Genomic DNA, 24,564 nt, shown 5'->3' on the forward strand with positions numbered 1-24,564 from the left:
ACATAGCTTCTATGATTACATTTAGTAGGCTGAAAACTGTTAAAAAGAAGACTCAGACATGTTTTTTTTAAAACAAATAAAACCAAAATATGTCTGAGTCTTTCCTTTAATATTTTTCAGCCCATAAAAACACTTATAACAACAACCACAGGAGGGCTTCGCACTCCAGCTGAAGAGCATAGACTTTCAACTGGGATTATTTTTGAAAAATATGGAAAGTTCTCCTAGGGTCATGGATTTAATGACTCGGGAGACTTGCTGCTTTTTGTAATGTTCCTGGGGGCTGCTGCATCACCTACAGCCCCCCCCAACATAAAAAAATGCTTGATGGTACCCCTGCCCCTTTTAGGGACCTCACCAAGCTACAAGAACAAGTGGAAAAAGCCTGTGCAGGGCATTATGAGGGTGCTACTTCAAGGAGCAGTGAACAATAAATGAGTGGCTCCGGCAGCTCATTTATTATTCAATTAAAAAAAATATATATATTTCTGTGGGTTTCTCACTGCCCACCTGGGACACTCACATTTTAAATTATGTTTAGGGGCCATGGGGGAGCCACTAGGCTTTCACGGCCCCAGCCAGCACCCATAGTGGGTACCAGAGGGAGCCAGCATTTTATTTTCTAAAGTGAGTGCCCACCCAAGCAGAGAACCATAGTGTCGCAGGGGTGGGCTCCCTGGGACACTGTTAATTTTCTGGCTCCAGTGATGGGGTCTCAAGGGTCAATATTGGGTCGGGGAGGACTTGCGCTGCACCCGTCCGGGCTCTGGACCACCCTGGGGTAGGTAATTTTAAAAATGCACAGGAGCCCACGCTTAAAAATAGAAATTATAGCAGATTTGAAGATCCACTGCCAATTTGAGGCAAAATTTATAAAACAAATATTGTTGGACCCAAAGGGGGTGGCGGGGTCCCACAGACCCCCCTCTAGGCCTAGGGGGGCAGTGTATACCTATCCCTATTATATATTTATTGTATATATTTTGAATGCTTTTTTCTAGTACTCAAGACTGAATCCCGAGTCTTAAGATGGTTGCCACCACATCGTTGTTGATGTGGTGGCAGCCAATCACATCTTCTCTGGAGATTGTCGGCTCTGCGGATCCACCGCGGCTTGAAATATATAATTTTTGTGAGCCTTACTTGCTCATAAACTGAAGGAACGGATTTACACCAAATCACAAAAAGCACACTTTTTGGAACAAGATCTAGCTTTCTCCCATATGTAGTGTAATTCTGTCAAGCAAATTTTGCAGTATCGCTGTTCAATTTTCCTGTGGAAAAATGAAAGGAAGAAACGTGTTTTGGGACACCATCTTTTTATTGCCCCCGCTTAACGGGTGACCTCCAAACCTTTCCAGGAAGGGGCTGAGGTGGAAGAGACTTTTTTAGGGAAGTTTCATCAAACCATGCTAAAGTTATTAGTCAATCCAAAAATGTTTGTCACTAGGCATCGAACTAATCAAGGAATATTACTGTTTTATCCTGTTTCCTTCTATTGAGTTATTATTCTCGCGTTATCCTTGATATTTTAAAATCATTAATTTGCTTAACAAATGGTATGGGACTTTATAACCAGGTCAATAACTCAGTTAGACTAATGTAATGTGTTACGGTCACTCCTCTGCCTCTTCAGTGGCATTTCATTGGAGGTGTTCATATTCTTTCATATTATCTTCTCTTAAACTAAACATGTTTCTAAATCTCGGTTTGAAAGGACACTTCTGTGCTGTCCTCTGTACGTTAATTTGAGTAAAATTTAAAATAAGTGCCGACTCCTCACAGGCACCCTTTTTGCTGCTCTGTGAGACCACATCAAAAGCTCTGATGGTCCCCAGGTGGCCCATGAGCTCCATAATGAGTACCCATGGACTATACAGCCTTGTCCTTGGTGCAATCCCGTATATGCAGAGGATCAGATCATGTTCCTGAAAGCAAAAACTAGGAAACCTTGCCTTGAGGTGCCCCCCCAGGGGGCTTCTGTCATCTGACCCAACCTCTGGTTGCAGAAAAGAGCTAAACCTGCAGCTCAAGGCTTATTTATTTTAAACATTGACGATTCGCACATGTGAGACCGAAATCCCTGAAAGAGAAAGCTGCCGAAACCACTGGGCCTAAGCAGCTTTCACACAGAGAAGCACACAGGGGCACAGCTCTCACCCCAGGCACCAATGAGTTTGGGAGAGGTAAATTTGTAAAGGAGAGACTCTCCCCTTTCTAGAGGCACCTCTTCCAGATCATTTCTTCTCCATATTGGTCACAGTAATGAGAGGTTGGCCACTTATGGCATGGGTTGCATATTTGCAGTTTCTGAAACCTATGTTTTAATCTGGCAATGTCCTTAGAAGAGCTTGAAGACTCCATTATTACTTCAATGTTAATTCCATTTTCAGTGATATCTGTTCTGGATTCTATCATGACAAAACTGTGATCAGTATCAAATTAAATGAGCTGTGAAATTCCAGAAAAGAGAGATATGTCTGCCTTTTGATCCTTCCTGCAGGCAGAGCATGAACAACAGTAGAGCAAGGGGTCTCTATACTTCCAGAAAAGAGAGATATGTCTGCCTTTTGATCCTGCCTGCAGGCAGAGCATGAACAACAGTAGAGCAAGAGGTCTCTATACAGCTTTCCCAACTGTGCAAGAGGAAAGATTTTTTATGCAGGGTTAACAAGCAGCATTACAAGGTAAGGTTCTTCCATGCATTGGCAGAAGTAGAGCAGATTTCATCCTCATTCTACTCAATTTATGACAGTCTGTAGAAAACCCAAGTGGTACAGTAGGTACTCTATGGAGTCTACAGAGCTTGTGCAGCAACTCCTCTGAGGATACAATTCCATTAGTCGATAGAGTTGCGGACAACTCTAAGGTAGAGGTAGGTGAGTTACTGAAAGCCAGGCTTGAGCCAGTTCCTTGGTTCTACTTCAACTCGAGGTCTACTTGCAACCTCAAGCCCAAAACTAGCAGAGCTTTCACAAGACCATATGGTCTAGTCCAGTGGTTCCCAAACTTTTGACTTCTGGGGACCCCCATTTAATCATTACTGGAACTCGGGGACCCCAACTGAATCATTATTCGAATCCGGGGGCCCCTCATGAGTCATTACTGGAAGTCGGGGTCCCCGGCCTAAGCAATATTGATGATTTGAACCACAAAACAATACACAAAAATACAAAAAAGCATTCATCAAACAAATACACAAATAACACATTTTATTTAATTAGAAAACATATAAATAAAGAAGAAATCAAAATGTAATTTTGATAGAATGGTTGGAGCTTTTCTAAATTCAATTGAGGCTGCTCATCATCCACACTATATTCAGTTTGATGCACTTGTACTGCTCCCGCAAATCAATCTGAGGATACTAATTTAATTTTTAGCCTCCAGTTTCAAATTCCTTCACATTTACAGTATGTTTAAAAATGTTCAAGTGTACATTTATCCTCCTTATATATCTACACTTTATTGATCTGTTAATATTATTCGATTTTCAAAGTAGTTGGGGACCCCCTCAGGAGGCTTCGGGGACCCCCAGGGGTCCCCGGACCCCAGTTTGGGAACCACTCTAGTCGCTACAAATGCTGACCACGTGCCATATGAAATCCTATTCAGATTCTGGCCTTTGACTCTGGGAAATCTGAATGTCCTTGTGTCAGAATGTTTTTTATATAGTACTGGTGGAAATTACCATCTTTTGTGTGGTATTCCATCAGATTTTTTCCTGAACTGTTTTTGTTGGCTTTACAACTCCTCACACTTTACTCCTGCGAACCAGGAGTAAAGTCATGTTCTCTCCCTTGAAACACAATGAAATTTGCATACACCTGATTGGCACATTTAATTTACTTATAAGTCCTGAGCATATGGCAGTACATTTACCCAAGGCCTATAAATTAAATGCTTCAAATTGGTTGTGCCACTCATTGTGCCACCCACTACAGTATGGCTGTAAATATGGCATGCCACTGAAGTCTGGCTGTGTAAGTTTTTAAACTGCCAATTTGACCTGTGAAAATCACCCTTTACACAGGCCTAAACCTTCCTTTTAAATATTTATAAATCATCCCTAAGGTAGGGTTTATTGTCCAATAAGGCAGGCCGCATGGTATTTAAAAGTAGAACATGTAGAAATTAATGTTAGACATGACATTGAAAAGGCCCCAAACGCCTCATTCACTGTGACAAGGTTATTTCTGACCCATAGTAAAACACCTTATAACGATAATTTTGGGTTGGAGCTGCTACAAATTTAATTCAAGACTCATTTTAATATTTAGTCAAAATCCAATTTAATTGTGAAATTGAATTTTCACTATGTTGGAAAAGGTACTTTTAGAAATGTTACCTCTTCCTGCCTGACCATCAGGAGGCCTTTCTGTCAGTATTCAACTCTCAACTGACTGCTGATGGCTTCCCTGTTATAATATATGGATTGCTACCAGACAGAGGAACAAGGGTTTGGTGTTGTTACAGGGAGCATACACAGAACTATGCGCAGGATTATGGGTCTTTGGTGTATAGGGACTGTGCCTTCCTACCGCCTTAGTACCCACGAGCCTAGGACCCACAAGCTACAGTGTCTCAATCGCCCTCCTACACACTCACGGAGAAGTAAATGATTAGACACCCCAGAACACAACACTCGCGTATCTCTCCAGAATCGCGGTAACAAGACACACCTTTTCGCTCACACACTCGTACCTGTCCACAATAAGATCTGACTGAGACGCGAATATAGTTTAAAATGTTTATTTTAACTAACATGCTCTAACATGCAGTATACTCGCCACAACAAACAGCAGAAAAATGCATAACACGAATATCGATAGGATTGTAGCCAGGCCATACATCATAAAGAGAGATGTCATCTTATATAGACTATGGAGAAATGACTATAGTGCCTAACCTCCCTCCACTTGACTAGATGGAGTGTCATTATATAATAAAAGATCTCTGGGCTTTTTCAGCAGACCCCATACTTTAGGCCATAGATAGTATTTCTACATCATAGGTGCGTGTTGCTCTTCTCCCTGGAAAGGTCCCTCTCCAAGTGTGTGTTACCTAAACATGCATCCCCATAATATCAAAGTACTAGCTTCCAGCAGGAGCTGCGCTAGTGTGTTTTTTCTAGGTGCTAGGGCCTGACCAGAACAGAATAACAAGGGGCATTGTTTATCGACCTTGCTCACAATGTTCAGGCTAAACTCCAGGAACAAGCAGAGAACAAACACAGCAAACAGTTCTAATGTGTAAGGCATAAACAGAGTCTTGCAAAAATAAGGCTGTGTAATAACACGCGCAAAAGCGGCATCATGGCTGCAAGGCTCATGCTAACTTACTAATGTCGACAATGTACCCATCGACCACGTGACAGTGTAGCAAGCTGTTTGCCTTCCCTTGACAGGGTGGCCAGGGGGTCTGTGCCCAAGGGAAAGTTACACTTCAAAAAGGCCTGCCCTGTCACAAGCAGATGCAACTGAAACCAGACTGCTCCTTCCTTTGTCCTTTTTGTCAGCCTTACTCCAAACCCAGTGGGATGGCGAGCTGCCCCAGAACTGGTTTGAAGTCACCACAAGAGGATGTTTGCCCATTATCAAAGCCACACCTTGAGGCGTACCCATGGATCTCTGCCAAAGGGAAGAAAGGTCCTGCCAACTTAGATTTAGGTAGAGAGAGACACTGTGGGATAGTTTACACTAAACCAAAGAAAGTGTTGTATAAGTGGGTAGGATCCCCACAGAGAACTCTTACTTTATTGGCTAGGGTGTGGCCAGTGGTTGCCCCACCCTACCACAGTCTGGCACTGGGCAACATCTGGCATCCCCAGTACCCTCATCAGAACCCTAGTGGACCTATGAGTCAGAAGGACTACCCTGCTATCTGAAGAACCTAAAGGAAGACTAGATCTGTTTGCCTTCAAACCGAGAGCTGACTCCACAGGTCAGTTGGATGACCTCCTACTTGACCTACTGGGCTACAGCAATCTTCCAGAGTCCTTTTCCTGGTTATCAGCTGGCCAGTCCCAACTAGACCTGACCTGGTCGCCTCTGCTGGCCTCTAAAGGAGTGAGTCCTGACTCTGAAGTACTGTCGCCAAAGCCCTGCACCCTTGGCTGTAGTCAAGAGTGTACTTCTCCCTGCCTAACTGAAAGTTTCACTGGACTCGACGCCGAGCATCAAGGCTGACAAACTTTGTTGACGGCTTCACCAGATCCAACACTGATTAGCACTCAATTGACGGCTTCCCTAAACTCGACGCTGAGCAGCATCTGAGCAATGCCCATAGCCTTCGTCAACAGCTTCACCATGCCCTACACCAAGCAGTCTCTGATCAACTCCAAGACCTCGTGCAGCAGCTCCCCATTGCTGTCGAGTCCTTCCTTTCTCAAATCCATTTGGCTGCCTGGCACCGATGAAGACTTTTTACCACCATATAAGTTTCTAGGAGAGAAGGTATCTGTGTGACTGGGGCAAAAATGGTCCTTTTATCAGGACACGCTCCATCGTAGTCAACCTTACATCTTATCCTCATCCTGGTCCAATGCAACCAGTTGCCCACGGTTGGCACTTAGTGCTTTACCTCTATTTGTAAATACAAACTTTAAAGATTCATAACTCCGGTTCTGCTAATTGTTTTTTTTGTCATTTTTGTGTCATGTTATTGATCAAAATGTTCTATGTTTTTCTAAATTGCTTTCAAATTTTTCTTTTGTTGTGTTTTTCCATTTCAAATACTTTATTTTGGTCAATAGACCATAAAAGTCCAATTACAATAAGAGCATACAATACATTCAAATACTCATTAAAAAAAAATACACATACAAATACCCAAGGGATGTCCATGATTACATGTTCTATTTCCCACCACAAATCATAGACCTTCACATCATCAAGGACCCAAAAAAGACCTGCAAATTAGGATGAACCATTTATTAAAATATAATTAAAACTAGTATTCGAAACCCCCTCAGTATAAAAAAAGTTAAACTCCTGCTTATAAAATAAGTCTAAAAAATGTTGATATGTTCGAACAAGTCTTGCCCCAAAATTAGTAGTGGGTTGTCTTTCGTCTAGAAATTGAACCCCGAAAAGGACTTAAGCATACACCACATGAAAAATAGGAAGGGAGAAACAGTGAATACAATCAGCTTTTGGATGTTGTATTTCAAGAGCCTAAATGCTTCTAGACAGTGCTTGGACCCCAAATTTCTACACACCTGAATCAGCCATGTAGATCTAGCTTTTTTATAGCTAGGGCAAAAGAAAATAAAGGGAGTTTGGTTTCCTCAACATTACTGCAGGCCGGGCACCCTAAACAAGAGGTGCCTGCCCATCCGTTGGAAAATATACACAGGAAAAGAGACCCATGTATGAATTGGACATATAGTTTCCTTGCTAATGCTGGCTGTATTTCATTTAGGAAAGACTTGAGGTTTAATAGTCCTTTATTCTCATTAAAGTAACTGCTAGAGAACCTTATACTGAGCTTTCCTGTAGATGAGCAAGTTTTTCTTTCCTGTATCTCCTGGCCAATTCCTTCCTTGATATTGTGGGACATGATACTTCTGGATTACTCCATAAACTTGTTTTTCTTATACAACGGAGTGTTTCCCTGAGGTATATAAACCACGCTATTTTCCCTGCATCTGGGAGAGCCATTACCTCTGTTAGCTCTGACCTGTATGCAGCCAGTTCCGGGGTCGCCCATATGCGTCGCCATAAAATTAACGGTCTGAGACCTACTTCTTCTGTGTTCGTTCTGAGTCCCAGATCCAGACACAAAGGCACAAGTGGGGTACTAGGAGGGAGTCCTAATAGCCTAATGAAGTTGGTCTCAATCTTGGTAATATTTCTTATAGGACAATGCCCCCAAAGTTCGGCCCCATACATAGTGGCACTCCTGGCTTGCACTTTATAAACCTCAGCATTGGGACCAACAGGTTTAAAAACAGAACATCTAAATGTCTTAGCCAACCCCCCTGTAGTCTGTGCTTGCTTGAGGCTTGTTTTGTCTACTTGTGATAACAAATCCATTTTTTCTGTTAGGGTAACATCTAGATATTCAAATATGGATTCCCTCTCAAGTGGGATACCATTCAGACAAGGGTTGGGACGCATTGTGCTTGCTGGGTTGAAGACCATACATTTGGTCTTCTGAATATTATTATCCAGCCCCCTGTTACTACCAAAAGCGCTAAAGCGAACAAGGATCCTCTGAATGACCATTGGTGACTTAGAGAGCAGAGGAGTGTCACCAGCAGACGTCATTGCAGATATTTTGTTTTGCGCTATCTTGGGGGCATCAATATCCTTCTCCTTATTCAATATGTCAACCAGTGCATTAATATATAGACCAAACAGGGTGGGGCCTAGCACACATCCCTGTCTGACTCCGCTATTGACTATGAGAGGTGTAGTAACTTTGCCATTTATCCCCGTACCTAATTTGGGCATAATTATCTTCATGCAGTCTCCTGATCATGTGGCAGAGTTACGTGGAGACCCCAATATAACTTAATACAGACCATAGCTTGTCCCTGGGTACCAAGCCGAATGCGGTCTTTAAATCGACAAATATTAGATAAAGACTGCCTCCTTCTAAGGTCACTGCTTTCCAGTACAAAAGCTGGAGCTTAAAAATGTGATCAATGGTAGTGGTGTTTTTCCTGAATGTTCTGTGTTACATCTATTAGGCTGATGGGTCTGTAGTTAACAGGTAAGTGGAGAACCCTTCTTAAAAACTGGGAAAATTTCAGCTCCAGCTCATGTTGCAGGGATTGCCATTCCCTGCACTACTGCATTAAATAAAGCCCACATATATGGCCCCCAGATTGTTGGTTCTGAACGAAAGAGGTCCCCCGGTATTATATCTAGCCCTGGAGCTTTTTAGTGGGGCAATTTTTCTCATGGCACTTGCTGTTTCAGTCAAGGTTATCTCTGGGTTCTCTCTGGATATATTCTATCGTGGGCTTTTCGTTAAAGCTATGGTGGTTCCCTCAGCCTTGGGAGCTGCGTATAAGGCCTGATAGTGGCCCTTCCAGGAGTCTGCTGCTATATTGGGCTCCAAGCCTGTTTCCCTTAGCTACATCCTGTGTTAACTATGTTCCAAAAGGCCTTCATATTGTTATTTGATAGGGCCCTCCTCAGAGTTTGCCATTTGTCCAACTCCCAGGTTATTTTTGCTACGGCAATGGTTTCCCTATATAATGCCCTGTTTCATTTCATTTGTGGCCTGTCTCTAGATTTAATGGCATATATTAGTGCCAATTTGGCCTTCCGAAAATTATCATCCAACCAGGAATGTGGGGCCTTTCTTTTGCCTCTGGGAAGGCCTGTTGGAAAAAATATATCAGCCATTTTGGAGGTCAGTGCTTCATGTGTCTCTGCAACCCCAGTTAAAGAAGTGATAGTACCATCTGCTGGTATATACTTGTTCACATTCTGTAGAGACAAGATAATAATCTCATATAGGGAAGCCTTCCTGCCAGGAAATTGTTGTATTGCCAACCAACGTATTCTTCTCCATTTGTTGGTAAGTATTAATCTGTCTTCTGGCGGTGGTATTATTACCGAATCATTTCGATGAGCCGGCAACTCCACCTCCACAATCAATACGTTGTGATCACTGTCATGCCGGGATAAGACGGCAAAATCAACGACCCTATGCCACATCCTGGTTTCTACCAGGATGTAGTCTATAGTGGAGGAGTGGCCAACTCTATTAAATGAATGCTTCCCCTGAGAGTCAGATTTTGTGCGCCCATTACAAGCCCTAACTGAATGGTTTAAAGTGAGGGATTTGATTTGAAGGGCCAATTGAGTCCAGGCACTAATAGATGGAATGTTTGGCTTGGGAATATTCCATAGCATATCTTCTTCACAAAGTGTTACACCACTGGGTGACAAAATGTTGTCATGTTAAAATATCGTTAAAGCATGGTTTTTTTCTTGTTTGTGTTATCAAGAAATGATATGTATAATATATTTTTAGTAGTGTTTAGTTGTTTTTATAGGGTATAAGTGTGGGTAGTGTTTGAAAATGTGTAGTAAAATATTCAAAAAAAATTATATTTATATATTTAATTTAGAATTAAAAAATTTGCATTTTGAAATATAATTTTAGGAGTGGGATGTTGGGTTTATGGGGGATAAGGGTGGGTAGTGTTTTAAAAATATTTTTGATTATATTTATAACATTTTAAATGTTTAACTTCAATTTAGAAATTATATTTTAGAATTTAGAATTATATTTTTAGGGGTGGGATGTTGGGTTTATAGTGGATAAGAGTGGAGAGTGTTTAAAAAAAAACCTTGAAAAATATTTTATTGATTTAAAAATTAAAAATTTTAATTTCTGATTTTAAAAATTGAATTTAGTAATTACATTTCAGGAGTGGGATGTTGGGTTTATAGGGCATAAAGGTGGGGAGTGTTTTAAAAATATTGTTAAGAATATTTGAATATTTGTAAAATTTTAAATCAAATTTGAATTCAAATTTAACGTTTCCTATGTATATTTTGAGAACTGGCATGTTGTGTTTATAGGGTGTAATGGTTGAAATTTAAAAAAAAATATGAAGATAAAAAAAATATTTTAAAATTTAGAAATTTCATTTTAAATTTGAGAATTAGACTTTATGAGTATAATTTTAGGATTGCGATGTGTTTTTAGGAGATAAGGGTGGGGAGTGTTTTAAAAATATTGTTGAGAATATTTAAATTATTTTAAATTTAAATTTTTTATTTTGAAATTAAATTTTATGATGTAGAAATATAAATTTATGAGTAGGATGTTTAATTCATAGGATCTTTAAAGAATGTTTTTAATTTCAAAATGATTTAATTTATTTTAGATTTTAATATTTTGAATTTATATTTAAATATTATGAGTGGGATGTTGTATTTCTAGGTTTTAAGGGTGTGGTGTATTTTATAAATATTTTTAAGAAAAACGTTAAAAATCTTAAACATTTTAATTTTTCTTTCAAAAATAAATTTTGAAAGTTATAAATTTAATTTTTCTAGTTGGATGTTGTATTTATAGTCCAGTTCAGTTCAGTTCAAACCATTTTATTCAGCTAGCAAAAGCCATAAAAGTACACCACAAACAACAATTTTCATACGTAAAGTACATAAGATCATATTAATACATTTTGAATGATAAAATATACCACATACAAACAATAAAAGAATACCGGTAAAAAGAGGTGACTTGTAATTTATTAATCAAGTAATAAAACAATGTTATCAATATATAAAATAAACAACTATTTAAAATTTCTAGCACCCTTTCTTCCTATGTCTAACTGCCGCCACCAAAAAATTTGCAACTTTAAAAATCTCCCAGGGGTTATTTAACAACTGCAAATATAGTGAGGCAGGTCAAACTTGCACAAAACCCCTTCCTCTTTAAAATAGGACTTAAAAACGTTCTCCTCATGGGGCTAAAATGCTCACAAAACATTATAAAATGTAAGGTATTCTGTGTTGAAAAATTGTCACATGTACAGGGGCCTAAATCATTTACCCTACTCCATCCCTGTACATCTGCTAAAAGACAATGGATGAGATTGAAACGGAACCTGGTTAGAAGAAATCGGTGAAAAGGTTTTGTGACAATTGTCAGGTATGGTTCTATCCGTGGGACTGTCTTTTAAAAAAAAATCTTTTTTATTAGTTTTCTTTGTGTCACAATCGTCATATACATCACTTTGTACAATCACATTATCAATTACATAACTGTATGTACATTCCAAAATTATCATGCGGTATAATGAAACTATTCTATTATCCGGGACGTACATTGTAGCACCTTTAATCAAACTGAACAATCCCCATCCCCCCATCCCATGAACCCCTGTGTGATTGTAGATATCTTGTACAGGTCACATCCCATAGACAGGCAGGCTGGTATAGCAAGAAAATCCGACGTACAGTCAAGATCCCTTAAATATTCCGTTATGATCACATCCTGGACTCATCTTATACATAATTGTAACATAATACTACATGGCTTTCCAGTTCTTGCTTATCTGTATTATGTCTTTTACAATTCAGTTGCTATAAACTCTTCTAATAGCATATTCCACTCCAGTTAAATAGGCTTTTTTCGTAATCCTTTCCACTCTTCCCTCTTGAGCTCAGCATACTCAGCTTTTCCCCATCTCACCATCTCAGTATGCCATTCCGCAACTAGCGGTGCTGTTCTGGCTTTCCAGCCTTTAGTTATCGTTCGCTTAGCTAGGAATAGTGCCAGATTGACAAACCGATTTGTAGGGGTTCCACTTTTAGTTTTAAGCCCTAGTCCCAATATGGAATGCTCCATTGATACACCTCTGCGCCTTGGAGCCACCTCCCCCAGTATCTCATGCACTTCAGCCCAGTAATTTTGCAATTGTGGGCATGTCCATAACATGTGTAATAAGTCAGCATTAGGACCCCTACACCGTGGGCATTCGTCTGGTGTGTTCGGAAACATGGTATGTAGTCTGTGTGGGGTCAAGTATGCTCTGTGCACAATCATAAGTTGTATAAATTTGAACTTTACATTTCGCAACACCTTCCTCGGGTATTCTAAAATAGTGCTCCATTCTTTATCTGTAAGGTCCCTACCTAAGTCCGTGTTCCATGTAAATGTAAATGTAAATTGATACTTGTATAGCGCACTACTTACCCGCAAGGGTCTCAAGGCGCTTGTACGAATACCACTGTGGAACCCATCCTGGCTTTCCCTGTGAGGTGTCCACTCCTGGGCACCCCCAAGGTGGAGGCCAGGCATCCTTAGCGTTGTGGGGGCCGTTGTGGAGATTAAGCAAGCTATTGCCCAGAGTTGCAGAGTGGGACTCCATGATTGGAATAGGCACCGAGGTGAGAATTGTCAGGTCCGTGGAATTTTTAGTCCAAGACCCGCAGAGGCGGGGAATTGAACCCTGGTCCCGGGCCAGACCTCTGCATCAGGGTCTGCCGCTCTAACCATTGAGCCACACATCAGTCTTGAAGAGCCTGTAGTGGTATTTCGGCATGTGACCGAATGCCATGGTAGAGCCATCTAGTTAAATGGCTACCATTCCCCATTATGGTGCCGATCCCGATCCGGGTCGGAAAGCACTCCAACCGAGCCGGATCCGGAGTGTTTTCCGACCGAGCCGGAGTCCTGCAGTCTGACCGAGCGAGTACGATGCGGCCGTATGCTGCCGGACTCGGTTCGGTCAGACTCCCATAGAAGTCAATGGGAGCCCGTCGTACGACGCGTACATGGGCTCCCATTGATTGAATGGGTACGTCTCGCGCAAGGGCGCCCCCTACAGTGGTTACGCATTGGTGCCATCCGCACTGTAAATGCCTGTGTTGGGGGGACCCTTGGGTCTCCCACTGTGTCCGAGTCGTAGGGCTGCGGGTGACAGGGGGTCCGACTTGGACCCCCAAAGGCAACCACCCAGACATTTTGCGAGCCGGACACTCCGACTCGCACAGGCTGTCCGACGCGTGCATCGTACTGGCTCGGTCGTAAATCGCAGCCATTGCACGCCACAGTTAGCTTACGACAGAGACGTACGGAGCGGTTCGGACCCGGAAACGACTCGGTCGGTGAATTTCATGTAGCTCGCATCGTACTTGCTCGCTCGTACAGCTGTACGAGTCGGGCGGAAAACACGCGTACGGCTCGTAGTTTTTCCGGCCGGATCGCGTTCGGTGCCCTTCCGACCCGGATAGGAATCAGCCCCTAAGTATTGTAAATGTACCAGTGTGTGCGACTAGGGTTCCGTTCCAGTGGGCGCCCAAGTGCGTCTAATATAGCGCATGATGTTAGCGTGTAGTAGGGACAGTGTGTTTGGTACTCCCCTTTCTCCCACAAAAGTGTTGTGGTTCATCAGAATGTTGTCTACGAAAAACATTCCAACAGCATCTACTCCCTCCTCTGCCCACGGAGAGATTTGCCTAATAGACACCATTCGCATTGGTGTGCTTATGCCAATCAGTGGGATATTGGGTGTATGTGGAGTCTGTTTCTTTGTGTGCAGATCAGTTCTACTAACAATGTATCTAGTGTCTTGAACACATGCATTGGGATCATAAGTGGCAGGTTTGTAAAGTAATAAAGTAACCGCGGCAGCATCACCATTTTGGCACTAGCTACCCTACCAGTCACCGACAAGGGAAGGGATGTCCAGAACCTTATTTGAGTCCTGAGTGAGTTTATCGCACAAATTATGTTGCCATCTAAGATGTCCACTGGTTCCCTATACACATTAATGCCAAGGTATTTAATCCCGCGGGACTGTCTTTAACGGGAAATGGGCTTTCACCGTGGGTTTCACAATCTCCAACGCCTCTCTCTCTGCAGACAGCACATTTAAAAAATTTACTTTAACCCATGCCAGGTCCTCTTTCGCAATTTTTTCTGGGGTGGCAAAAAGTTCCGGTCGTCCCATTTTACCTAGCATTGACTTGACATATTGTATCCATTGGATTTTACTTACATTGTCCAGCTCTATACAGTCCCTGATAATTTCTCTATTCAGTGCCAGTTCCGTATTAATCCATGTCTTTGGCCAACATCCCACAGGACCCAGCCCAATTTGGTTCTCAACAAAACCACTACCCAACTCTTGGTGAATAACATAGGTAGGGGTAGATTGGGGAACCGGCAGGAGATAGCTCATACATTTATTTTCAACTTGCTGAAGTTCTACTACAGCTTTGTATCCCCAAATCGCAGACCCATACCTTGCAATAGCAATAATTTTATATCTATAAATTTTGAGCAAAGCTTCAAGGAGCTTCACTCCTAGTTGGGATACAAAACCTTGTATAGCAGCTATGGACCTAGACATTGCAAGTTTTTTCGCCCTTAACTGGGGAGTCCAGGAGCCTCTCTCATCAAATAAATCTCCCAAATAGGAGAAAGAGGAAACCCTTGACAACTGAACCCTTTCACAATGAAAAGATTTTGATTTGTTTGGCTTCTGGCCCATTGTCATCGTGTGCCATTTGGTTTTATTAACAATAAGGTCCAGGGATTGCATAAAAGACCCAAAGGAATTTGTATTTATAGTTGTTTATGGTGGTTATTGTTTTAGAAATGTTATATTATATTTAAGTTTTGTTTAATGTATATAAATTTGGGATTAAATTTATATATGAAATTTTATTTTGGTTTTAACGGAATACCGGAATTATAACCTAGCTATGGGTGAAGAGAGGCTTCCACTCAAGTGGAGTGGGAAAGTCTACTGATTAAAAAAGAAGAATTTCTTTCTTGAGTCCCCTCACTCACCAGGGTTTCCCCTTGGTGACATGCTTCATCATAGGGCTCCTCTCAATCCGCTGCGGATTGAGGCATGCTGCGGCTTGCGAAATTATGTAGGAGCACTTATGTGAGAAAAATGTGTAGTGCAGTATAGTGGAGTGGGAAAAGAAAATGTTAAAAATACCTAACTAGTGGGCGAAATATTTTATTCTAGCTCCTAGTCGGTATGTTTAAAAACAGGGGTAAACACCAGAGAAAACAGCATAACCGTGATGAGTTAGACGTCTCTAGTATTAGTCGACATGTTTCGAGCCTCCCAGAACCTCTTCCTCAGGACCACACAGGGACCAGCCCTGTGCGTACCACTCCTAAGTGACCTATAAGTGAGGTAGATAAAGAATTTAGTGAAATATAAAGTGCCACGCCTAATGTGCGTGCACTGTTGGTTTAATACATACGATTTTACTCATTGGTACGTAGTATCTGTAGGAAATAAAACAGAACATTGTTAGAGTAACAAGCGCCTTCCAGGAAACTGGCAGGCATCTTAATAATATGCGTCATTCTGATTCCTATAAATGCTCCTCCATGGTGAGTGTAATCTATCAACTACCGTGTGTTCCGTCGTGCTTTGTAGGAGAAAGAACAAATGGTCAATGTCTCCTGTGGAGATCGTGATTATAGTGCCATTTAACATAAACATAGACACCACTTGATATAAAACACCAAAAAACAACCATGAACATATGAAGTCACATACTTTATATGAGGCTCAAATTTGCCCCATGGTCTAGAGGGGTTGAGGGGCTCGTAGTCATACTCTGCAATAATAATGGTAACAAAGCGTGGTTACTATTAGCCCTGTAAGGAACGCTGTAAAAATGGGACTTGCCCGGTGTCTCCATGTGGCCACAAAGCCGCTCGGTTGTAGCTCCGCAGTAAAGGAAAAGGTTGGAGGAACTTACTTTGTCAGAGCGCGCCTCACCGATAATACACCTACTCGCTCCCCTGGAGATCGCATATTAACGTGTCTCTCCTCGGGTGAAAACTAAGATACTTCCGCATCCGCCCAGTCATTGCTGTGTTGACTGGAGCGGTACAGAACTAAGATGGCCACCGGTAAATGGCAATATCGGCGGCCATATTGGGTGTATGTAATATTGCGTGTTTAATACCACATTAGTGTGAAACGGGGCAAATTCCAGATTAGAAAAATAGTTAGGAGGAACTGCGGATGTAATTTTCCAAATGAAAACACGTATTCAATGTGTATGTCAGTCTCCATATTTGTTGTTACATAGGTCAAGTAGAATCCTGTTCCCCTCCGAGGCGCTGGTCACATCTGTGTCACTGTGCTCGTGTCCAGCTGTTGTGCTTGATGCCTCGCCACTGATGTCCATCCCCTGTCTTTCCGTGCCCATGGGAGATGCTGCATGAGAGAGAGAGATGTAGGGTCAGTTCATTGGCATCAACAGAACAATCATATACAAGCAAAGCATCACTGAAGATGATGGAATCTACATGTTGCACACCACCCTGTGCAATAACATTGTACAACCTCAATTTTAAACTCTAACATTGCGTGCCAACAAGCAAACCAGTCATAAGTGAGCCATGTTATGACCACACAACACAATATCCCGCCGGTGGCTTCGTACAACCAGACACACAAATAGCTCTGAGCACACCTTGGGCCCTGATAGGGGAAAAGATGAACACCACGACATGTTGCCACTGTCATATCTGGATGGAGCAGAAGGGGACAACACAGATACAGACTACAACATAACAGTCCACAATGGCCATGAGCTCATGCCATCCACCATGTTGTACTGTGGGGCACAAATGCCATTGCACATTGGCGTCAGATGTCTAAGCCTCACTTTTCTGAGGTCAGGTAATGCACGCATTGATGAAAGCACACTCAGATTATGCATACTGCCATTCCCTTCCATGTGAGTTCCCAGACTACCAGAATGCAGACGATACCTGAAGCCCAAGACTCAGAATGCAATGTCAATGCCCATCACTCAAATTATATTAGGAAGTACAGGTAGGGCAAATGCATGACAGCTGCACCCAACACAGAGGCCACTTACAAGCCACTGCATCACACTACCAACATCACATTGCCCGGCGCTGGCCCAGCCTGCAAACACGTGCAGCCACTCACAGATAAAGTCACCCTTCCAAGGATACTCACCCCTAGCTTGCTCCTTCAAACGTGCATCCAGCTCAGGCTGTGTGACGGCCAAGACGCGGGCCATTAGTGGTGTCATGCTCCTCTGTGCCAACCTGCCAGTCCGAGGGTGCAGTTCCAGCGTCAGCAGCTCCAGCGTCATCTCCGCCACGTTCTTGCTCAGCCGGCAGATGTCATCTACCGCTTGTGGCAGTGTGTGCACCATCGGTTTGAGACACCCAGATCCCGCACCTTGCATGCAGTGGCCCTCCACACTGCCTTACGCTGGTGGACTTTGAGCTACAGGCATGAAAGACAAGAGGGGGAAAACATCAGTGACACAGTGTTATGTACCAAAATCTCTCAGTACAGGAGCATGATACTAACTCATCCCCAATTCACAGATATGTCTAACAGTGATAAGAATGCATCTCCCATGGAACAACAGCATGGGAGAATCACACATAAATGCATGCAGGTATGAGGGTGGACATAGTATCTGCCCATCTCATACACATGCAGGATGCCAGCACAGAAAGCCATGTGTAGCCTGCCCACATCTACTGTCCATTTTTCAGTAGAGCAAGACATACCTTACATATCAACATATGTTTGGGGTAAACTCACTGTGTACAACACTGTGCAGCCCTCTATGTCCTTGTCCTGTGAATGGCTCACTGTGTCATGGATGTCACATTGAGGGACATGATCTCACAAACCCACACCCTTCTCCCAAGGCCTGTCGTGTGCAATCTACAGGAATGAGATGGCTCATTGATGGAGAGTAAGGAAAAAAAGAAAAAGGTAACACTCTGTACATTCAGTGATGTGTCCTTAACAGATTGGGCGGTGACTGTGCAGGCCAGGTGGTCTCACACTGAGGGGAACAACAGGGACCCACACCGCCATTCACACAAGCAATCACTGTCCTGACTCCTGTATTACCAACTTGCTGCGTCACTGTATGGCTGACAAGACAATACATGTCCCTCAAATCCAGAGGTGCAGGCAGGTAAACGTGTGAAATAGGCTACACACCCCTTTCCCCTAGAGAAAGCATGCTAGGCAGTGCATGACAAAACCCCACACTCTCAGGCACATACTGCAGCAGCTCAACTTCATTTGTGCCCCCCTGCACTCTCACTCCCACTGTTGAAGACTTACCACAACATTTGGGGCACCATATAGTCTTGGATAGTGTGTGAGCACCTCGTTCACCAGGACCTCCAGCTCCTCGCTGGTGAAGGGACTGGCTAGGATCTTCTCAGTCTTCACCATCACTGTAGCCAGGATAGAACAGCAGGAGCTGGTGGTGAGGGGTGGCAGGCAGCAGGATCTGGAGACATGAGCAGCAGCAGCAGGTGGTGGTGATGGGTCTCAGGCAGCAGGCTCTGGAGACAGGAGCTGCAGCAGCAGGTGGTGGTGAGGGGTCTCAGGCAGCAGGCTCTGGAGACAGGAGCAGCAGCAGCAGGTGGTGGTGAGGGGTCTTCAGGCAGCAGGCTCTGTGAGCTGTGGAAATGTGAGGCTCTTTCCCACACATATATTGCCCCCTGGGGACGTTTCAGTGGTTCTAAGCTGCTGTAATTGGTGTTCCAGGTCAGCCTTTTTCAAATGCATCCAATGACCGGCTCCGGGGTGGCGGAGCACGCCTACCGCGATTTTCAAAATTACATTAGGCCACCACGATTGCGGTTCCCATTGGCTGTAAGGGCATGGTCCATGGCGGTGACACACCGCAGGGTCCAGACAGGCGCTACCGCAATTTGGGTGCCATACATTAACATGAGTGACTGTGATTTGGGTGGCGGAGCATGCCAACCGCCATTTGAGCATGTGTATGTGCCTATCACTACCACGATTGTGTCTTGGGCATTGGGGGTGACACACCACTGATGCCAGGTGGTAGCTACCGCGATTTGGGTGCCATACATTGAAATGAGTGACCGTGATTTGGGTGGCGGAGCATGCCAACCGCCATTTGAGCATGTGTATATGCCTATCACTACCGCGATTGTGTCTTGGGCATTGGTGGTGACACACCACTGATGCCAGGTGGTAGCTACCGCGATTTGGGTGACATACATTAACATGAATAACCGTGATTTGGGTGGCGGAGCATGCCAACCGCCATTTGGCAATACTCAAATGCCTATCACTATTGCACTTGCGTTTTGGGAATTGGCGGTGACACACCGCTGGTGCCAGGCGGTAGCTACTGCAATTTGGGTGCCATACATTACCATGAATGACTGTGATTTGGGTGGCGGAGCATGCCAACTGCCATTTGAGCATGTGTATATGACTATTACTCCCGCAATTGGGTCTTGGGCATTGGGGGTGACACACCGCTGGTGCCAGGCGGTAGCTACCCCGATTTGGGTGCCATACATTGATGAGTGACCGTGATCTGGTTGGCAGAGCACTGTGACAGCACCTATGGACACATCATGCTGTGTCAATGGCCAATGGGGAGTTATCAACAGTGCACAGTGGCCACATGATTAATGTCACATCATTGTGCACACAATGCCAATGTAACATTTACCCCACTGCTGATTACACATGCCATGTTTGTGTATGTGATTTTGGACATTGGCATGTACTCCCTCACATGTCACTTGTGATATTGATGGGCATGCACACAGAACAGTGTTGTGATGGACTTTCCAATGTGTACACATGTCAATGTGTGAAAGTGCTGTGAAAATCACAGTGATGTATGTCTTAATGAACAATGTGCATATTTGACGGTCTACTTTTCTTGGCTCATGCACACACTTGTTGTTTAGGCACAGCCTGTGGTCATTGTGTTGTTGATGTGTGCCATGTTCAACTTACGCCTGAAGGTGTGGCAGGTACAGCAGCTAGGTATGAGACAGTAGTGTTGCAGTTTCACACATATGCTGTGTGAAATACTCCCAGGCCAGATCATGCTAGATGTGGCCATATCCCTTTGTGCATTCTCATAGTCAGATGCTGTTTCGGAGGTACTTGCTGTGTGACAGGGGACAAGTGTACGAGTAGTGTAGCTGAAGGTGTCCCTACATGTAAGTTGTGCTGTTAGCTGAACTGTGATGACAGTCATTGTTGGCGTTGTGTCAGTCAAAACGTAAGATGTGGTACACATTTCATGGTGTATTGCATTGACATGTGTCCACTTTCATCTCAACTAGGAGGAGACCAAATCTGCATCGTCCCTTCACTGTGCTGGCAGGCATGGAGAATGAGGAGGTCATCCGGAAATTCCATCTGGATAGAGCCACCCTACAAAACCTATGTGCTATGTTGGAGCCCCACCTGCAGCCTTGCAGAACATATTCAACTGTTTTCACACCCACGCCTAAGCTGATGGCGGCCCTGCATTTTTTTGCCACTGGATCATTCCAGCACATGGTGTACAGCGCAGGTGGGATGTCGCATCCTCTGTTCAGCATGGTGCTGCGGGATGTCCTGTCCGCTATGATGATCTACAAGGACAGATATATCCATTTCCTCGGGGAGGTGAATTGACGGCTATGAAGGGAGATTTTTATGCTCTTGGACACATCCCCCATGTTGTTGGTGCCATTGATTGCACACATGTTGGGCTTGTTCCACCACAGGAATCTGAGCACATCTACAGGAATCATAAACATTTCCACTCCATAAATGTACAAGTGGTGTGTCAGGAGGGTATGATCATCTCGCATGTGTGTACCAAATTTCCAGGCTCAGCCCATGACCCATACATCATGCGTAACAGCATTGTACCACAGTTGATGGCTAATCTGCTTCCTGAGCGTGCATGGATTGTGGGTGAGTATGCATAGTCAAATAGCGTGCTGTGTGTGTGTGTGTGTGTGACATGCTGTCCTCTGCCACAGTAACATTACAATGTTTCTCTGTGTTTCTAACACCTAGGTGACTCTGCATATCCCAACCGTCCTTGGTTGCTGAGCCCACTGCGGAATCCCAGGACACCAGCTGAAGTCCGCTACAATGATGCCCATTGGAGGATACGTCCTGTGGTGGAGCGTACTTTTGGTCTCCTGAAGTCACGATTTCGCTGCCTGGACAAGACCGGAGGTGCACTGATGTACTCACTCAGGAAAGTGTGTCAGATTGTGGTGGCATGCTGCATGCTCCACAACCTGGCCATTCGCAAGGAGATCCCTCTGCTCCTGGATGCTGTTGAGCAGCCAAGGCCCCTGCCTGCAAACCAACCCGTGTCCAGTAACGTGGATAGTGGAGAGGAGGAAGGTGTCGACCTGCGTCAGCAGATCATCAACCACTACTTCACTTGAAGGTGAGTAATGATGTACAACGGACCCATTGTATGATGATGTTGCTGTTGTTGTCAAGGTGTATGTGAGCTTTGTGACTGCAGCCGGTTGTTGACTCAGTGGTGGCTGACAATGTTTCAGGGACAGGGTAGTTTGTTACATCTACAGGATGTGTATGTTGGCACTGTTGCTAATTGTGATGTGTGCATGATGGATTGTCTAGATGGTAAGTGTTGTGTGATGTCTGTAATGCCACACCCAGACTAGTGAATATTGTTCTGTAGTGTCTTCCTAGGTCCCTTCAGCATCTCTTTGCATACATACATTCAATACTCCTGGTAGATTGTGTTCTTGGTGAAGACTGCACATCCTGGAATAAACACGGAGCAGAAACATCGGCATGTGTATAAGGAGCATTTATTTACAATGGTGACATGTGAGAGGGTCAACAATTACATTGAGGTGATTAGTGAAGCAGTGAGTTGACAGTTATGGTAAGTGAGAGAATCGAGTAGTCACCACATTGATGTGGTGACCCGGTCCAACAGACAGATGCCATTCACAAGGCAGTGTGGGGAAGGAAAAGTCCAAAAAGTCAATGCAGTAGTGAAGAGTGTTGCCATCATGGCTGGCTCCGTGACTGACGTTTGGCAGGTGCTTTGCCACGGGATACTCCCATGGATTTCTTGGGACGGCCCCTTCGTCGCTTGGCAGGGGGGGCCTCTGCTGTAGGGACAGTGGGGTCTGAGGACTCACCCCTCTCTGTGGCCGCAGGGGAGGATGTTGAACTGTCCTCCTGCAGCCCACAAGAGGGAGGTGGAGGTGTTGGTTGTGGTGCAGGCCTGTCCCTCAGTACCACCACTAGTTGGCCCAACAGGTCCACAATTTGGCCCATGCTTGTGTCCATGGACCTCATCAGCAGGAGGAGCTCACTGGAATCTTCTTCTGACCTGCCTGTTCGTCCCTGGGCCCGTTCATAGGCCCCAAAGACTCTGTTTATGTTGTCCTCGGCTTCGGTCCCAGGCCCTGTTTGTCTGTGACTGCCCCTGCCCCTCCCACCTGCCCTGCTGCCACGGACCTGTTGCCTCATCACTGTGGGTCCCCACATCCTCTCCCTGCCCTCCTCAGTTGGTGGTGTGGGGTGGTCATCCTCTGGGACAGGGAGAGTGTTGCAGGCAGCACTGGTGGTGGTGATGGTGGAGGACGCACAGGCCGTAACAGCTGGGGTCTGCTGAGAGGTTGGTGTTGCAGCAGATGTGGTGGAGGTGACGATGGGGTCCTGGGACCTGTGGCGCCGGGCACACCAAAAGGGACGGCTCCGAGCTCCTGGTCCTCTGAATCCCAGGAATCAATATCCAAGAGTCAATGTTCCAGGGGAGAGACTGGCTCTGCAGGTTGCTGGTGATGTCCTCTGCAGTCAGTTCTTGGTCACCTGTGGGTCAGATGGGAAACGGTCATTGTAGTGCAGCCTGCAAGCTTTGTGTTAGCTGTGTATTATTCACTGTTTATACACCACATAGTTGACTGATCATCACATTGTTTGTATGTGCACTAATGTGCCTCCTGACATGATGTTGAGGTACATAAATTATTTGTCCATGGTGTGAGGTGTCAAAACATACCATGAGCCACATGCAAATTTTGTGATTACAGGGACATGTTGCCATCTAGGGACTAGCGCAACAAAGATTTTCTGTGAAGCCTCTTTGTTGATTACTCTGCCCTGGCAGACGTTACATCTGAGCATGAACTGGCCATTATCATCTCATGCATACCTTTGTCATGTCATGTGCATATCTGAATTTGTACCACCAACCATGCTTTCTTTGTTTTCATAGGGTCCTTGCTGCTCTGGCCCCATGGAACTTACACATGGCATTCAGTGCTGTGCAAGATTGTGAACAGACTTTCTTCTACATGTGAATTGGTGTGTCACACTTTGGTTGCTGTGACAGTTTCATTTGCTTAGCTGTCTGCACACTGTGAGTGGCAATAGGATCGGTGTGTATATTTGTTCAATGAGAGGGCTAGTGTTGTCATATGGCACCATGCTTTTTGAGAGGAATGGCTGGGTGCATGTACTGGCTACTTACCTGTTATGTTTTCCCATGTGGCTTGGATTTGTGACACATCTCTGTGTGTGTGTGTGTGTGTGTGTGTGCGTGTGTGTGCGTGTGTGCGTGTGTGTGTGTGTGTGTGTGTGTGTGTGTGTGTGTGTGTGTGTGTGTGTATGTGTGTGTATGTGTGTGCTGGAGGCTTCCATCCTGCTCTGGGGTGGGACAAGAAAGCATAATATGTCTACCTACCTCTTAGTTTGAAGTGGACAGTGCAATGACTGACAAATGCATCTGGTTGGGAGGGAGTTATCCATCTTGATGAGCTGGGGAACAAGGGGGCCTGGTGGGAGTAGTAGTGCAGGCCTCCCATACTCAAAGCTCCCTCCCTGTGAAGATGGCTACCTACCTGTTATTTGTAAGTGTACAATGCAATGGCTGACACATGCATCTGGGTGGGAGGGTGTGCTCCATCTTTATGAGCTGGGGAACAAGGGGGCATAGTGGGAGTGGTAGTGCAGGCTTCCTACCCCCAAACAGCCTTCCCAGGGAAGATGGCTACCTACCTGTTAGGTGAGGTTGAACCATACAATGGCTGCAAACCGCTTCTGGGTTGGTGTGGAGTGCTCCATCCTGCTCATGGGTGGGACAGGAGGCATGGTGGAAGTTGTAGTGCTGTTTGCCTGAACACATACAACCCTGTAAATGTTGGCTACCTTTGGGTTGATTCAGATGGAGTGAATGTTACATCTGTGGGACATGTGTTGGATATTGTGGTGCATATGGATGTACTTGGGCCTCTGAGATGTAGCGTTGT

The 24,564-nt window shown here is 44.4% G+C and overlaps 1 long non-coding RNA gene across 1 annotated transcript in view; it reads right to left on the minus strand.

Annotated features, from left to right (window-relative positions):
* Positions 1 to 22,248: 22,248 nt before the first annotated feature.
* The window catches only part of LOC146810644 (uncharacterized), a 68,870-nt gene continuing 66,554 nt past the window's right edge, over positions 22,249 to 24,564 (minus strand). The window contains exon 3 of the long non-coding RNA XR_014965710.1: positions 22,249 to 23,125. This is a non-coding gene — a long non-coding RNA (uncharacterized LOC146810644). The remainder of the gene's footprint in view (positions 23,126 to 24,564) is intronic.

Source organism: Triturus cristatus, chromosome 7 (genome assembly GCF_964204655.1).
Source record: "Triturus cristatus chromosome 7, aTriCri1.1, whole genome shotgun sequence".
NCBI classification, from domain to species: Eukaryota; Metazoa; Chordata; class Amphibia; order Caudata; family Salamandridae; genus Triturus; species Triturus cristatus.